At 43.5% G+C, this 16292-nt stretch overlaps 1 protein-coding gene across 1 annotated transcript in view; it reads left to right on the top strand.

The window, feature by feature from the left end:
- The first annotated feature begins 421 nt into the window (after nt 1-421).
- PDE6C (phosphodiesterase 6C) overlaps nt 422-16292 on the top strand; it is a 63438-nt gene continuing 47567 nt past the window's right edge. The window contains exon 1 of the mRNA XM_084763948.1: nt 422-447. The gene's annotated coding sequence lies outside the window, so the exon portion shown is untranslated. The remainder of the gene's footprint in view (nt 448-16292) is intronic.

Raw genomic sequence — 16292 nt, 5'->3', positions numbered from 1 at the left:
AGCTCCAGGGGATTTGGCACCATCTTCTGACCTCTGCAGGTGCCAAGCATTCATCAAGTGTGTGTGTGTGTGTGTATGCAAAACATTCATACATATAAAATAAAGTAAATATTTTTAAATGGGGGAGGGGGAGTTAAAAGTACCAGACTGGTGCAACTGATTTTCTGCATGTTCAGGATCCATGATTGAGATCATACCAGTGTGGTTATAGGGAATAAAAAGCAAATATTTTGGTCTTTGCCTTCCAAGGTCAACTATGGCCATCTGCAAAGGGTCCTGAAGCTGTCAAGTTCCCTGTCTGATGGCGATCAGAGCAAGAGACTAGACTTAACCAGTGCATATTTTGAAAAGAAGAGAGTCAACACAGGAGGAAATGTCCTTCATGCTTCTAAAGGAAATACTACAGTCAGAAAGAGCCTGACTCTTCCCCAACAAGGGACACAACTGGTAAGAAAGAAAGAGGCAGGGGTAGGAGGAGAGGAGGGCCATTTCTCAATTTCTCAATGAGGAAAATGCTGCCCAGATACATGGCATTTGACCTTGGTTCAATTTCATTATTGCTTCACTTATGGGAGAACTTGTTTCTCTGCTGAGGTATTGGTTTTTGTTTTGTTTTGTTTGAGGCAAGGTTTTTCTGTGTAGCTTTGGCTGTCCTAGACTCGCTTTGTAGACCAGGCTGGCCTTGAACTCAGCAATCTGCCTGCCTCTGCCTCCTGAGTGCTGGGGTTAAGGGCGTGCACCACCACGCCCCGCTCTGCAGAGGGCTTGTAATGTTAAATGTTTCTATTAATTAACTCATTCAGACTCCCAGTGGGATGGATTCATTTCCTCTGCTCAAGGGCTCTAATTTCACTCTACCTGATGCTCCCTCAATCATGACTCTGGGTTCTGGCCCAGGACTTCCTTCCAGTTACACTTGACTGTTGTGTAGATGAAAGTACCGATTGATGCACTTTTGAGAGCCCTTCAGTAGACGACTGGAGAGGTACCCCCAACTGCCACATCCAACAACCCCACTCAGCTTGAAGAAGCCATAGTGGACATTTAAATTCTCTTAACAGCAGTTGGGTTTCCCTCTTCAGAGGAGCTAATGACAACAACAGGAGATAGAATCCAGTCGGTACTCTTCTAGGCAAGGACGCCAAAGCAGAAAGTCTAAGAATGTTCTTGTTGGAGGCCAGGAAAGCCTGAGGAGCCTTCTGGTACCTGGTTCTTTGTCATCCTCCTTTTGGAAGCTATTAGTGCAGAAGTGACTAGAATTGCATGAGGCACCTCATGGGTGGGCTGACTGGGTCCCATGCTTCCTTCCAGCTCCTGCTAAGTCCTTTAGAGAGGTCCCACACTAGCAGTTCAATGGATGCTATTTCCAGGTACTGGTCCCTGCTCTGTTGCATTTCTGCCCTCTACCTTCTAAGCTCTCATCTACATGTCTATAATAAACTTTATAAAATTCATCCTCTGTGACCCATGAGTTTCATTCTTTGAATTTGGGGAACAAGAATCCAATGTGGCTGACTCAGTGGCGTTTTATCCGGCTGTGAGCATCCATATCCTAACTCCTGGGCCATGGACCAGCTGAGGCAAGAGAGAAGATGTCCACTGAACTCAGACACTCCACTTTTTCTGTATCAAAACTAATGGTCACAAAGGCACCAACATCATCAATTTAGTTGAAAATAATTTGGGTCCCATCATCCAAGTTGTCTCTAAGACACCCAGTCATACTTGCCAGTTAGGAACAGGCAGAGCAATCTCCTGGGGGCTCCTGCGGTCCGAGTGCCTTCACAGTTGACAGACATGACTGAGCCCCTGGTTTTGAGCTTCTTTCCATGGGACAGTGGCGGAACAGAGAAGCTGAGAAGAGCAGGCTGTGTGTAGAGTTGGGAAACACACTCGCTGAAGCCCCACGTGTTGTTGGATAGGGACCAAACATCAAGTCATCAGGCTCAGCAGCAAGTGCCCTTCCCTGCTGAGCTAGCCCTCAAGCCTGTCTTAACAATTTCTAGTCTTTCACTTGTATAACCATGCTTATGACAAACACATTGCAATGATATTAATCACATATACTTAATTGTTTTCATAATGTAAAGTGCATAAGTGTAGGATTGAGGCCTACTCACATTTTCAAGGTATATGTTCTAAGTCCATGTATCAATGCCAAGTATTTGCTTTTTCCCATTTATCTTGCCCAGTATACTACAAGATCACATTTTTATTATAGTTTTTAATATGTTATTGTGCCAAATTAATGGAATTCACAGTAGAATTTCCATACATTCATATAACACATATCGGTGCTCCCCCGACCCTCTTTTCCCTGTCCCCAAACCCCTTCATAGTTCCCAGTAAGTGCTCTTATAGTTTCAGGCTATTGGATTTTTGTTCCTACATATAAAAGAAAACATGTGATACCTGTCTTTCTGCATCTGACTTATTTTTGTTTAACACACTGGACAAACTCCAGTTTTATCCATTTTCTTACTAAAGATAGAATTTCAGTTTTTGGGCTGAATAATACTCTACTAAATATATCATATAACTATATTATATAGAATTATATACTTATATGTAATGTTTAGATATATGCAAATTATATATAGTTTTTCTTCATTTGTAGATGAGCATACAAGCTGATTCCACCTCTTAACTATTGTGAATAATGCTGAGACAAATATTAGCATGCCAGTGTTGCTGATGTGCTGACTTTATTTTCCTTGGATATATATCCAGGAGAAGGCTAACTAGATCTTTCGGTAGTTTTGCTGTTTTGAGTTTTTGTTTTGTTTTCTTTTGTTTTGTTTTTTGAGGAGTTTCTATCCTGTTTCCCACAGTGAGTATAGTAATTTACATACACACCATCAGTGTATAAGGTCTCTTTTTATTCACATACTTACCAGCATTGGGTGGTTTAGTAATAACCATTTTACCTAGATGAGATACAGTCTCAATATATATTTAATTTGCGTGTCTTTCATACATAATTATATCCAGTATTTTTCTTATATCTATTTACAATTTGTATCTCTCCTTCTGAAAAGCATCTATTCAGATCATTTGCTAATCTTTATGTCATTTAAAATATATTTTTTGTTAAATTGTGTAGAGTAATTTTAATCCAGTAATACGGCTGTTCTGGCAAGGGATCACATCCAAAGACTTCTAGGTCTATGTGATCTAGTTGGAATGCAAACATGCTTTGGATTACAGCATGATCTGTCTGGAAGACAGACATGCCCTTAGTATACATCTTTAATCCCAAAAATGAAGGTAAGGACAGTTTATAGAAGGAAGTAGCCATGTTTGAAAGTGATGTCTAATTGACGGACAAAGTGATGAATCAGAGAAAGATTTGACAGAATGAGTCAGAGGTAGGACATGCCCAACCCTCACAAGAATAGGACAGGAAAGAGAGGCTAATTAAGAGCAGCACAGGGAGAGAGGGAGAGGTTTTATACTGGGACAGTTTTACAGAGACAGGTTGCAGAGAGAACAAGCTAAACGCAGGTGGAGACAGATGAGCCAGAGAAAGAGAAGGAGCCTGAAGATTAATACATACTGCCAGAATTAGTTTAAGGCCAGGCAGAGCAATTCAATCAGAAACCAGGAGAAGCCAGTTTGAATCAGTCAGCTTGGAGAGGAGTTTGGGACAGAAGAGCTGAGTTGAACCAGCCAGTGAGAGTTCAGAAAGAGCTAGAAAGGCTCGAGAATGGCTTTTTATCTCATCCCCCTCATCTGAGGAAATACAAACAAAATTTACAAAATTGATTTTTGAAAATCTCATATATGTATGTAATGAATTCTGATTGTTCTCATCCTGTTGTCACCTATATACCCCTCCTCACACGGCCCTTTCTTTCTTTCTTTCTTTCTTTCTTTTTTTTTTTTGTGTGTGTCTTTTGTTTTTTGTTCTTTGTTTTTTGTTTTTTCGAGACAGGGTTTCTCTGTGTAACAGCCCTGGCTGTTCTGGACTCCCTTTGTAGAACAAGCTGGCCTTGAACTAACAGCAATCCATCTGCCTCTGCCTCCTAAGTGCTGGGATTAAAGGTGGAAGCCACCATACCCAGCAAATCCCTTTCTTATATTCATGCCCTTTAAATTTTGTTCTGTTTAACCAGGGTCATCTTTGTGGCCATGGATTTGGATAGACTTGTCCTTTGGAGGTTGGTGGGTCTTACCCATAATTTTATTTATGTGCTGTGTTACATTAAAAAAAAAAGTGTGTGTGTGTGTGTGTGTGTGTGTGTGTGTGTGTGTGTGTGCGCGCGCGCTCTCTCTCAGAAACCAGATGGAGGCATCGTATGAGTCCTTGGTATTAAAGGTGTTTGTGAGCTACCTGATGTGGGTGTTGAGATCTGAATTTGGGTCCTCTGATAAAGCAGTAAAGATTCTTACTACTAAGCTATCTCTCTGGCCCCAGTGTTACGTTGTTGATTTTATGTGTGGTGAACCACCCTTGCATTCCTGGAATGAAACTGACTTCCTAGAACTGAATGGCTTCATTGTAGACTTTTACCAAACTCTTAAAAAAGAACTAATGCTTCTCAAAGTGTTTTGTGTAAATGAAAGAAAGAGATCTCTTTTTATAAAGTTGTTTGATTTTTTTGCATGTTTGTGCCTGTGTAAGTATATGCACACATGTGTAAGGGTGTTTGCAGAGGCTAGAAGCAGACATTGGGTCCACTGGAGTTGGAGTTATGAGCCACCTGAGTGGGTGCTGGGATCTGAACTCTGGCCCTCTGCAAGAGCAGTAAGCAAAGTGCTCTTAACAGTCGATGTATCTCGGTAGCCATAGCGGGAACTCTTCCAAACTTATTGTACAAATCCAGCGTCGCTTTGCTACCAGATTAAACTGCAAAGCATCCTCTCCTATGTCCAAAGTGTTAAAGCCCCTAGTATACTCTCTGAAGTCCTGTGATTAGGGCTCACTCGACATTCCTGGACTCTTCTCCACTTGTTCTGTCTGCTATCCCTTTTAGAGAAGGATTTTTACTGATTCAATCTCACTGCTTGTTGTTGCTTGATCTAGGGTTTTAATATTCTGATTAGGACCTAATGCCTTCCTCTAAGGATGCTATGAAGGAAATAGTCACCTGGCAAAAGCCCTCCTAAGAGGAGACTTGAGTATTACGTAACAGAAGTAAGAAAATGTGGGTCCCTTACTGTATTGGGGCACGGGGTTAACTGGTGAATCACTGCTGTACAAATGGGCATAGCTTATTAATGCCAGTGTGAATTCTGTTCCCTTGGGGAAACCATGTTATAACTAACAATTTCAGCTCATGACTTGACTCTGCAGCCTCCACCTCTCTCTTCTGTGACTACTAAGGTTACTGTACTCTAGCGAGGCAGAGCTTTGCACTGATAGACTTAAATGACACCTGCACATTGTCCTTTAGAAGCCAATCTAAGTAGGACACACCAATGATTAGTATTCACTGCTTTTCATTTTAACTTGTATCTTGCCATGTTTAAAGCTATATTGAAACAGTTAAAAGACTCATCAAGACTTAGAGTCAGCACTTAAATATTCAAGTCAACTGGATTGGAAAATGTTTTGTTTGACTGAGGAGATGTGTGACAGTGTTGCTCGAGGAAATGTGATTAATAGGCATTAAAGCCTGATAAAATAAACATTAAACAAAATTTAGTGGTGCGGTGTGTGCTCTGCTAGCTAACAGCCCCTAAGATGTAGGGATCCTAGCAACTGAAGACACCAGCTCATGTCCTGTCTGTGTAATCAGCCGCCTCAGAGAGGGGGAAATGCATGATGCCCAGCCACTACTACTGAAAACAAAATCCTAACTAATATGCTTAGGGGCAGAAAAGCCAGTTAGGGACAGCAAAGGTCATTCTGTAGTTATGTCCTTGACGGGTGTTATCATGCAACCTATGGCTCCCCTGTACTTAGACTGTAGGCATATTTCATTTTTAAACTACATTTAACACTCTTACTAATAACCCTCGGTTTTGCTCCTTTAAAGCAGTTCCAAGAGAGCGCTTCTTACCACGGCGGGGGCCACTGAGAAGGAAGACCTACAGAGAAAGAGTAGACAGCATAACCTGGGGATCAAAGGGCTTTTGAGGAGAGGGAAGGGTTAGTATTTGGGTTTTTCTGTTTGTTTGTTTTGTTTTGTTTTTTGTTTTTTGTTTTTTTTCTCCTTGGATGCTAAAACCTTCTGTCTCCCTTTCTGGTGCTCACTGTAATGGTTAAAGCTGCTACATACACAAACACAAACACCCCAGCACTTCTGAGGCCTGATAGCTGCCACACAAGAGAAATTTAAAGAGCCTCTCTGTGCTACTGTAAGGTGGCCAGCAGATTGGCGGGTGATTCTTCCCGGCTGTGGACAGCAGCAGTTGAGGTGCTCTTCTGGGGCAGACACTGCCACCTGGCTCGGATGATTCTCTGAGGACTTAGAAGCTAATAACGCCGAGGATTTCGTGACTTAAAAAACTCCTTAATCCACTGCTCCCTGGCTACCCTAAGCCGAGGTCTTGTGTCACGTCCCTGGCAGTTTGAAAGAACCACTAAACAACCTTCCTGGTTCCCTTCTTGGGGTTTAATGAAGTATTGCCTGGTTCTTCGTTAGCACACCATTGCTTAGTTACTTTGGCCATGATGTATTTCATGCTGCTCAGGGTATCAATCTGAAGAGCCCTCCATTTTGGACAGCCGCAGTAACACAGGGCACACCATGGGCGAGATCAGCCAAGATGCCGTGGAGCGATACTTGGAAGAGAACCCTCAGTTTGCCAAGGACTACTTTGACAAGAAGCTGCGGGGGGCGGTCTTCACGAACAGCCATCCAGGGGTCCAGGCCAGCATGTCTGTCCCTGAGATGATGCAGGTGGACGAGTCGGTCTTGTGTCTGGAGCTTCTGCAGTATATGCAGGACGAGGCAGGCAGTGCCGAGCAGGTGGCTCACAGGGCCCTGCAGAGGCTGGCTCAGCTTCTTCAGGCTGATTGCTGCAGTATGTTCGTATGCCGAGCAAGAAACGGCATACCGGAAGTAGCCTCCAGGCTGCTGGACGTCACCCCGACTTCGAAGTTTGAGGACAACCTCGTGGCCCCTGACAGAGAAGTTGTGTTTCCGTTGGACATTGGGATAGTTGGCTGGGTTGCTCACGTGAAGAAAGCCCTCAATGTCTCAGATGTGAAAAAGGTAGGTGGCTCTTCCTGTAGTAGGGCAGAGGGCTTGTCAGAGACAAGGGGCAACTAAAGGGAAAGAGGTGGCAGACCTAGCCAGGCTGGAGTTAGCAAATCAGAATACAAAGTGCCCAGTGATGCTGGAATTTCACAGGCGCGCTGAATACAACTTTCTAGTGTTAGCGTGTCTTGACATGTTTTTGTTTTGTTTTGTTTTGTTTTTTTAAATCAGGTACTCCTGGCTAGAGTTATGCCTTTATTGCTTTGGGGACTATTATTCTGCCAAGCCCACCAGTAGATCAGCCAGCACACCAAAGGCTTGCACAGGAAGTCTTTCCCATGCCTCTCAGTCATGTTGGGGGTTTCTCTGGAATGAACTGGCTCACAAACCAATTTCTTTCTTTCTTTCTTTCTTTCTTTCTTTCTTTCTTTCTTTCTTCCTTCCTTCCTCCCTTCCTTCCTTCTTTCCTTCTTTTCTTTCTTTCTTTTTTGTTGTTTGGTTGGGTTTTTGAGACACAGTTTCTCTGTGTAGCCTTTGGCTGTTCTAGACTTGCTTTGTAGACCAGGCTGGCCTGATACTCACAATGATCCACTTGCTTCTACCTCCCAAGTACTGGGATTACAGGCATGTGTCACCATGCCTGGCCAAACCAATTCTTTCACTTGTAGATCCACTGTGCAAAAAAAAAAAAAAAAAAAAAAAAAAAAAAAAAAAAAAGGCAGCAAGGCACTTCTATTCAAATGTTAGAATATTTGATCTAAATCAACACAAATGTAGATTTAAATGATTCAGTGCAATTGGCCCCTCCCCCATGACTGGGATGATCAATCACAAATAACAATCTATAGGGAGGCATTTGCACCCTGCTAAAGACCAAGACTGCACTGGCATAGCACAAGGCATTGCTATCTATGCTCCTTGTGAAAACAAAAAAGCGCAACTCTTTCTTCTGACCACTGCCCCACATGGTCATTTTAGAAAAGCGTTATAAAATGCTGACCGTTCACAATCCCTCCCTGCAAAGCAGTGAGAGCACCAGCCTCAGTTTCTTTCTTTCTTTCATTCTCTCTTTCTTTCCTGAGAAAGCCTCAGTGCTTTCCCACACCCACGCCCCATTACTGAGTGCTACTATTAGCAGGCAGGGACAGCGATGTTCAGATGGGGGAAAGGATGAGTCAGAGGGCAGCCCCGAAGTGCTTTCTGTGCAGGAACCATAAACTGGCTCGTGACTAAGGGCAGCTGAGAGGTCAGAGATAATCTCCAAATACCTCCTGACGCTGATTACAGAAGGCTTACACTGAGCCGGAGGATCAGTGTGTCAAACATTAGCGCCATTCCGCAAACACCCTAGGGCGCTCCTCGGGTCCAAGGGTTGATACTGCTCTGAAGATGCTTCTCTTGACTCCAGCTAACAGCCTGGGTCCCGACACCTGGAATTTTCTAATGAGAGCATGCCTCCTCACATCTCCACAGATACAAAGACATCAAACTTCAGCCTCTGATGTGCACACTTTGTTTTTCTAAGACTTCCCCCCACCCCTAAGGAGAATTGGGTAAAATAATTTCTGATATGGAGACGATAACAATAAGAATTGCTCCACGGCTGATGTGCCCCCTGGGCTGTCTTATCCCTGGAGCTTTGCTATAAGGATGGTGAGGGTGGGGGCAAAGCGTCTCCCCACTTCCCTCAGCACTCTTGATGTTCAGAACGGGGTGGGGAGGCATGAATGTGAGAGACAGACCTCCCTTGCTTCCTATGTCTATAGATTATAAGCACTTTCTCCACTAGAGTGATGTTTTTCAACTCCAGCTTTGCAATGAATCCAACTAATAATACTGAGGCTTGTAACTCCCAGCAGACTCTGTTTGGGCCATGGGCTCCCCGAGTGGCACAAATACGCCACCAGTGCTGAAAACCACAGGGCTGTTGGGCGAGCAGAGGCAGGAAGGTGGAGGGTACCTCTCCTCAAACGTGGGGTATCTGTGATGGGAAGGCTTGGTGACTCTCTAGCCCAACCCTCTCCTATGTCAGATGGAAAGCCTGGGGCCACAGAATGGTTTCTGCTGCAGAATGCATGGCGGATGTCAGTGAGTGTCTCTGGCCAGTGCCCTCCGCTCCTCGCCATGCTTTGGCCACTGCAGTGAAGTCTGCAGCAAGGAAAGGTCGGAGCCGAAGCTGTAAACAAAGGGTCATCATTGCCCTTCACCCTTCCACCATATTTGCCAGTTCCTGAAGAATCCTCACTTTTTTTTTGGCATTATTTGATTTTGACAAAGACCCTGTGCAGATGCTATGGGCCATCACTGACGTTTGCGTCTCTGTAGTAAGAATCTGTTCATGGTCAGGAAGGCAGCACGTCAGGTCGGCAACAGTCCCCAAGGTCCTCAAGGCCTTCCCTTTTCAACACATCACTGACCACATGCACTTCTCATCTGAGTAGCAGTGCGGGCACAGGTAAGTGTGTAGGTGACACCGAGACAAAGACGCAGAGTCGGTTGCTCCTGACCATGGGAGCCATGAAAGTGGTAACAGGGAAGCCGTGGCCATGCTTTGATAGGTCTGGGTGCATATCCATGGTTGAGGACCAGTCAGTGAGGAGTAGGACTGAGTGTGTACCACTGGGAATGGAGACAAGCAAATAAGATGACTTGTAGTAGATCCTCAGTTAACCACAGCAATCTTAATGATCATCTTTATGCGAGCAGGACTTTGGACACCAGGTAGATGTGCATGGTCAAATAAAAGGGTCAGCGATCATTGCTGATCGAGACCAGGTTAAAGGAGGAAAACATTTAACAACAGGAAGCTGAGAAAGGAAGGACAACCTCTTATGCTGTTTCCTTTTCTACTGGGGAAGCTGGCCATCAGCTGCTTAGGTGCGGTTTAATCGGACTGATTGGGAAAAAAAAAAGCTCCTGAAGGCTGGTGTTTCCAATAATTAACTGGGTGTTTATAGATCCCCCCTCCTTCCTCTCTTCCCCTTCCCGTCTCCCTTTCTACCTCTTGACCTCAAGTCTTGGAGGGTTTAACCTCTACACACACTGAGTTAGCAGAGACTGTGTCTTGCTGCTCCGGTGTCCTCCAGTTGCTCTCAGGAGTTTCTTTATGAAAAAAAAAAACATCATTGGGGGGATACTTTTTAAAAAATCTAGAAAGTCCTCCCCCTTCATGTTGAGGGCTGGTTTAACCTGGGCTGTTAGATGTTATAATAAGCCAGCATCTATTTGAAAGTTAAAATGACCCAAGAGGACTTAAGAGCATTTGCTTGTCTTTAGAACCCAGATTAAAGTGATGTCAAGTACAAAAAGTGTCTGGAAAGACTCACAACCTACTTCCAATTGCTCGGCCATGTCACTGGGATTTCATCTTTTCTGTCTGTGCCTGTGACAGCTGTGTAAAAGGAAGCTGACGTAACCGGTAATGGATAACAACGTTGAAAAAAAAATTAGCACTCATGCAGTGAGTCAAGAGAAAGAATGTAAAGGCGTCTGGAGACGTCTTAGGCTGAGGGTAAGGATTCTACAGGGAGCAGAGGTGATAGATAAAGAGGCCAGTGAGGAACTGTGGTACCCAGCAGAGCATTGGGCCCTGCAGGGAGGGCATGCTGGGATACAGCCACCCTGCTGAGAATCCAGCTTCTTCTGTACCTAGAACTGGTGAGAAAAGTGAGGACTAACAGCAAAATGAACACTGTGGAAAGGGGGGGGGGGGAGGGCATGCTTTTCTTCCTATACATATCCAGTGTCTGCTGAGTGCAAGAACTTACTGTCCATGGTGTATCTCCCCCTGTTTAAACTGGGAACTCTGGGCTCTAGGCAGTACCACTCTTCTGCTTTAGGTCAGAAAACATGAGGCTGGGTGGTGGTGGTGCTCACCTTTAATCCCAGAGCTTAAAGGCAGAGGCAGGTGGATCTCTGAGTTCAAGGCCAGCCTGGTCCACAGCATGAATTCCAGGACAGGTAAGAATGCACAGAGAAACCCTGTCTCAAACAAACAAACAAACATAAAATAAAATAAAATGTGAAAAAAACAGAAAACAAAAAAGAACATACCCAAACTTATGGGACACAAGGTGGCTCTCAGAGGCAAGTTCATAGCCCTAAGTGCCTTCATTAAAAAAAAAAAAAAATTGGAGAGCTCTCATGCTAGTAACTTAACAGAACACCTGAAAGCTCTAGATTTTTTAACCAGTAGTTCTCAGCCTTCTTAATGCTGCAACCCTTTAGTACAATTCCTCATGTTGAGGTGACCCCCAAACATAAAATTATTTCATTGGTACTTTATAATTTTGCAATGTAAATATCTGATACACAGGATATCTGATATGCAACCCCTAAAGGGGTCAAATCCACAGGTTGAAAACTGCTGCTCTGGAACAAAAAGAATAAGTCAGACCCAAAAGGAGAAGATGGCAAGAGATGATAAAGCTATTTATTGAAATCAATAAAATAGAAACAAGCAAACAAAAACAGTAAACAGAACAATGAAACAAAGAGTTGGTTCTTTGAGAAAATCAGCAAGATCGACAAACCTTATCTAAATTAACTAAAAGGCAGGGAGAGAAGATCCAACGAAACAAAATTAGACGTGAAAGGGGGACATAACAACAGACACCAGGGAAATCCAGGCAATCCTAAGGACATACTTTAACAACCTAAATTCCACCAAATTGGAAAATATAAAAAGAAATGGATAGTTTTTCTCAATACATTCCACTTACCCAAGTTAAATCAAGGTGAGATGAACAATTTAAACAGTCCTATAACCCCTAGTGAAATAGAAGCAGTCATTAAAAATCTCCCAACAAAAAAGCCCAGGGCCAGAGATAGTTTTAGTATAAAATTCTACCAGATTTTCATAGAAGAGTTAATGCCAACACTCCTCAGATTATTCCACAAAATAGAAACAGAAGAAACATTGCCAAATTAGTTTTCTGGCCACAGCTACCCTGATACTCAACTACTTAAAAACTCATCAAAGAAAGAGAATTACGGAACAATTTCAGACAACACAGCAGGCTACAGAATGGGAAAAGATTGTTTTTGGCTTTTTTTTTAATCAACTATACATCTGATAGAGAGCTAGTATCCAAAATATACAAAGAACTCAAAAAACAAAACAAAACAAAAATCTGGATGCCAAGAAAACAAATAACTCAATTTAAAAATGGGTTAGAGATTTCTTTTTAAATTTTTTATATAAGAAATATTTATTTATTTTAAAAAATAATGTATTCAGATTTCATCCCTATTGTTATCCCTTGTTTGTGTCTTCCCATTCCCACTTTCCCTCCCTTTTCTGCCCTATTCCCCTCCCCTAGACCTGTGACAGAAGGGGACCTCCTCCTCCACCATATGACCACAGCCTATCAGGTCTCATCCAGATAGCCTGCTTCCCCTTCCTATGAGTGCCCCCAGGCCTCCCCACCAAGAGGAAGTGGTCAAATAGGGGGCACCAGAGCTCATGTCAGAGGTAGTCCCTGCTCTCCCCACAACCATGGAGAATGAGCTGTCCATTGGTTAGATCTGAATAGGGGGGTCTAGGTTGTCTGCATGCATTGTCCTTGGTTGGTACAGCAGGTTGTGCAGGCCCCATGCTGGGTCCAGATCCGCCAGCCTTTATGGTCTTCTTGTAGGATTCCTGACCCTCTGGATCCTTCTATCTCCCCATTCTCCCATGCCACTCTCCCCTGGAGTCTGATAGCAAGAGTCCTGGCATCTGATCCAATCCCCCTCTGGGTGAAGACTTAATAGGAGAAGCTCAAATCGTTGAGAAATGTTTAAAGAAATGTTCAACATCCTTGATCATCAGGAAAATGGAAATCAAAACTACTTTAACATTTCATCTTACACTACTCAGAATGGCTAAGATCAACAAAACAAGTGACAGCTCATGCTGGCGAAGACGTGGAGTAAGGCAAGCATGCATCCATTGCTGGTGGGAGTGCAAGCTTGCACAGCCACTATGGAAATCAGTTTGAGGGTTCCTCAGGAAGATGAGACTGTATGTACCTCAAGATCCAGCTGTACCACTCTTGGGCATATACCCAAAGGATGCTTCATCCTACCACAAATACACTTGTTCAGCTGTGCTCATTATTGCTCTATTCATAGTAGCCAGAAATTGGGAACAACCTACGGGTCCCTCAGCAGATGAATGCATAAGGCCTGGTACATTTACACAATGGCATATTACTCAGCTATTTTAAAAAAGTGAAATCACGAGATTCCCAGGTAAATGGCTGGAACTAGGAAAAAAAAAAAACCTTTCAGAGTGAGGAATCCCAGACCAGAAAGACAAATATGGTATGCGTTCATATGTATTTACTTACGTGTGGATATTAGCCATTAATTCAATGATACCCAAGCTATAATTCATAGAACCACAGAGATTTGGCATAGAGTGAGGGACTAGGGGGCAGACAGCTCTCCTTAGACAAGGAAATAGGATAGATATGGGTAGATGGCAGTGGTAGTGGAATAAGAGGATCAAATGGAGAGGAGGGAAGGGGGGGCAAGGGAGGGAATGTGGGGGGAGGCAGCTAAAATTAAGGGCCATTTGAAGAGTAGTATGGAAACCTAATACAATAGAAGCTTCTTAAAATATATTCGTATAAGAGGTCAATTTAAATAAAATAGCCAAATGACGGTGGAGACGGAAGCCCCAAGTGCCCATTTATTGTCACCAAATGAAGCTTCTAGTACTAGGATTGGGTTGCATCTAATTGAGGTGTTGGCCAAAGGGGTCCCATGGAAATCCCCAAACAATTCAGGCTGTTGCCAAGTCTATAGGTTGCTCTCCACAAACTGGCTTCAAGGCCCCACTGCTGAAGACAGCACTCACACAAGCCATTGAACAAGGACATGTCAAGCTGGTTCATATATAAAGCCTTCACTCCTATGTTCTAGTGTCCTTGGTACAGGAAGCTACTCTGCATGCCTCCAAAGGAGAAACATAAACACCAACCCAGCCACAAAATCTCTGATCTACAATGGTGTTCTGCCTGCAAAATATAGTAGGGTAACGACATCACAAGGCTTCTGGGTGTAACCTACCAGTGTCTGATTGGGCGTAAGGCCCACTCCAAGGGCTGGAACTCATTCTCAGCATTACTTGGGTGACCAAGAACCTGCGAGTAGATGTCCCAAAGACCTAAGATAAACCCAAACACTGCTGTTCTAAAACAAAACAGAATCCTAGGAATAAAATGACTCCTAATGGCTTCTGTTATGCTCATAGATCAGTGCCTTGCTCAGCCATCATCAGAGACGCTTCCTCCTGTGGCAGATGGGAACAAATACAGACACCCACAGCCAGACATTACGCAGAAAGTGAAAAACCCTAGAACATTCAGCCCTAGAAAATGGATGTCCCTACCAAATCCCTCCTCTCAGGGCTCACAGGTGCTTGCGGAGTAGGAGTGGAGAGAATGCAAGAGACAGAGGGGATATGGAGGATTTGAAGAAACAAAGTCCTCGAAATCAACAAGACGGACACACATGTGAGCTCACAGATGGAGGCAGCATGCTCAAGGCCTTATGGGGTCTGCATCAGGTGTCCCATCCCTAGGCAGCATGCACAAGGCCTTATGGGTCTGCATCAGATGTCCCATCCCTAACTCAGAAGCTATCTCCGGCTGACAGACACTTACAAATGAAAATTTACTTTTCTCCAAAGGAGGAGTCTTACTGGGAAAAAACAAGCATGGGTAGGCGCCATGCCCAGGAGTAGATGGACAGCAGAGAATGAACACATTGCCATTTTCAAGAGATTCCTTGTCTTGGATTGGTCCATCAGGACTTTTCTCTTCATTTAAAATTTCTTTTCTTTAAAAAAAAAACTTTATCATATACATATATTATATATGTATATAATATATAATATTCTTTTACCCTACAGGTTCTCCATGTAGACACTGGACTTACAGTTTAATGTTTTTATGGGGTTCCTGAGCGTATGAAGGAGTGGGTCTCAGTTTCTTGTGCCTTCTGTTTGTTTTGTTCTATTCCAATGTGTTAGTTTTTAATTTTATCTTATTGCATTATATTGTGTTACTAAACCTTGTTTTTTAATGAGAGATGGAACGGGGCTGGATCTGGACTGGAGGGGAGGAGCTCAGAGGAAGATAGGGAGGAGGGAATCATATTCAGGAAACAGTATGTGAGGGAAAAATCTATTTTCAATAAAAAGAAAAAAATAAAAGCAGGTTATCTTTTTAAAAAAAGTTTTACATTTCATAAACAAATCTGCATACATTAAAATTTCATGCAACTTGTTTCTCCAGCCAATGGGGTCTTCACTCTGGAAATGTCATAAAAATAAAAGCAGGAATGATTGATGAAGCATCATTCTCAGAGATGGAGACTGTGGCAGACTGTTCAGTAGAGGACGGACGGGACGCTTAGCCCATAAAGCACCCGAGGGTGGAGAACCTGAGGGCAGAGCCCACAGCCATGTGCCTCACTCTGAAGGGACGTCCCTGAAACCGTGTGACTTGATAAAAGTCTCACATATGTTAGAAAAATAATAAACTTACAGAAAATAGAGACATCTTTGTCTGATCACAGAGAAGGGTCTGGAAGGAGGCTGCCCTGCAGCTACCACTAAAGTCTTCAAGTGGGAAAGGTTAGAAGGCCTTGAACAGCGATTTTCAGCCTTCCTAATGCTGGGGCCCTTTAACACAATTTCTCATGTTGTGGTGGCCCCTAACCATAAAATTATTTTTGTTGCTACTTCATAACTTACTTTTTTGCTGCTGTTACGGATCATAACGTAAATATTTTTGAAGATAGAGGATTGTTAATGGGGTCGAGACCCCCAGGTTGAGAACCATTGCGCTTGAGGGGATTACTGATTTTTTTTTTCTTATGCTCTGTTAGGGGGGCTGCTGGTTTCAACTGTACATTTGCATTTGTAGTGAAAGAATGCTGTCCCCTATCTCCAGTGCCTTCTCCTTTCTGCGCACGCCACTGTAGTAACCCTGTGCCCCCTTTTCATCTCCTTAGCATCTCATTTTCTACCTGGCTGTGATGCCACCTCTTTTCTTCTGGTCCAGTATGTGCCTGATCCAGATGAGCTTCTTCCTGGGTGGCAAGTGAGCATTCCAAAATGGATAGCTTCATCACATGCTGGTCATAGACCGA

The sequence above is a fragment of the Acomys minous genome, assembly GCF_964271855.1.
Source record: "Acomys minous genome assembly, chromosome: 2".
NCBI lineage: Eukaryota > Metazoa > Chordata > Mammalia > Rodentia > Muridae > Acomys > Acomys minous.
Note: the sequence above shows the minus strand (reverse complement) of the source record. Positions and strands in the feature narration are given on the sequence as shown.